Source organism: Macrobrachium rosenbergii, chromosome 28, assembly GCF_040412425.1.
Source record: "Macrobrachium rosenbergii isolate ZJJX-2024 chromosome 28, ASM4041242v1, whole genome shotgun sequence".
Classification (NCBI taxonomy): Eukaryota; Metazoa; Arthropoda; class Malacostraca; order Decapoda; family Palaemonidae; genus Macrobrachium; species Macrobrachium rosenbergii.
Window position 1 is genome coordinate 5047501 of NC_089768.1, and position 1976 is coordinate 5049476.

At 38.7% G+C, this 1976-nt stretch overlaps 1 long non-coding RNA gene across 1 annotated transcript in view; it reads right to left on the reverse strand.

Annotated features, from left to right (window-relative positions):
- Positions 1–1641, reverse strand: part of LOC136853990 (uncharacterized) — a 101535-nt gene extending 99894 nt beyond the window's left edge. Inside the window, exon 1 of the long non-coding RNA XR_010857590.1 lies at positions 1265–1641. This is a non-coding gene — a long non-coding RNA (uncharacterized lncRNA). The remainder of the gene's footprint in view (positions 1–1264) is intronic.
- Between the last annotated feature and the right edge of the window lie 335 nt (positions 1642–1976).

The following is a 1976-nucleotide window of genomic DNA, read 5'->3' on the forward strand; positions in this document are numbered from 1 at the left end:
TATATATACAGACACAAATTGTTAGGGATCCACTTTAAGCTACACAAAGGTGTTAAAATACGTTGAAAATCACATGACTGAAAGAAATCCCGTTCAAAAAATAGGGGTAATTCAGAATAGGTGCTTCAACCCATGAGCAAGCTGAGGGATTATCACCTACAACGCTAGGGTTAGCGCTATTTGTGCAGTAAAGCCTAGTGTCACAGAGCTGACCCGTATCAGTCGTCTGTGGTATAAGAGAAATTTGCCAAGTATTTCGTTTTTGAGATTTTAATGTGATAATGTGCACGAAACTAAATTTGATAAAGACTTGCCAGTAACTCAATGTCGGGTTCTGCCTCACCAAGAGAATTTAATTTTTGGGGGACGAAACTACTTCCTCATTTTTTTATAGCATAAAAGCTGGCAACGCATTTAATCTATTTTTAAGCGTTATACTTCAGGGTACCCTAACTTGATATCGCGGCAATTCAGGGTCACTCATGATCTTTCGGTGGTGGGTCCTCTGAGTAGGTTAGTAACACTCGTTTTATATATATATATTATATATATATATATATATATATATATATATATATATATATATATATATATATATATATATATATATATATATATATATATATATATATACATATACAGTATATGTGTGTGTGTGTTTTATACCAAACATTCATTAACCGAAAAACATTAAGTGCCGAGGATTTTTTCCTGTCCTAGAATACCAAATTTCACCTAAGATCTACTTCACGTTATATATAGATGTTTCACAAAAAAAACATACACAATCAAACCTCATGTTTAGTCTTTTTATGCATTCCATAAAGAGACGCTAAATTTCCTTAACAACATTATCACTATTAGGAAATGATTATTCACGATACACAGTTAAATATAGGTTAAGATAATGTAAAGTGATGAAAATCTCCGTTCCATTATCCATAACCTTTGCTCCTGGGATATATGATGAATATGACAACCGCCAACAAAACTGTACTTTCACGCGCATAAAGTTTGGAGGAATTCCCAAAGTGAAGAAAACGCGTTCCTCCTTTTCTGCGGCTCTGCCATTCACGTTTCGTGAGGTTAAAGGAAAAGTTTCCAGACGAATCTTAGCTTCGCACCGTTTTTGAAAATCTTCAGATTTTACAAGATGGAAAATCGTGTCAATCTCCCGCTGCTTTCAACTTTAAAGCTCTACTAATCTGTGTTGGCCACACACGACTTAACAGTATTGCAGCATCCCAGTTCAATGAATTCCAACCTTTATAACATCCCCTGCGAAATATGCCGATTCGGATTACGTAGCGAAGGCAAAACCGAAGTCACGCCAGGATGGAAAAGGAAGGTTTGCACTTCACGGTCACATGTCTACAGAGCGGAGTTCACCCCGTTACTGACACTACCGCTCGCAGAGGGGGAGGACGTCACCACTCGACCCCCCCCCCTCCCCTGGAAGAACCTTCGACTCCCATTCACACACCCCCAACTCCTCTCCCAACCCGGATCCAGGCCAGCTTAGGTTCTACCGCTCCCAAGCCACCAATCTATCCCTCAGGCCTTTATTTCTCCTCTTCCATTTAACGTAATATCTCTCCCTCCTTTCTCTCCATTCTTTGGCGCTTTCTCTCTCTCTCTTTCCTCCCCAAAATACGCCTCTTTCCGGTCTGCTCTCAACTCGGGAAGACTATGTGAAGAGGTAATTTTCTTACCCATCGCTAAAGTCAATTCATTATTGTATTTCTTATTTTGGAAAAATTGGTTCTGTTTAAAATCAGTTCCCTAATTACGCACCCCAAAATGCCTTTGATAAATCAAACCCTATTACCACACAGAAATGCATGTGTGAGATATATATTTTGTCGTCCAATTGTACTGCTTACGTTAAGCTGTTTTCCTGTACCTATCAGATGTTCGTCGGAACTCCTAATTCAATTCCTTCTTGTAAGAGTCTAGGCGAAAGTTTTCCATTACTC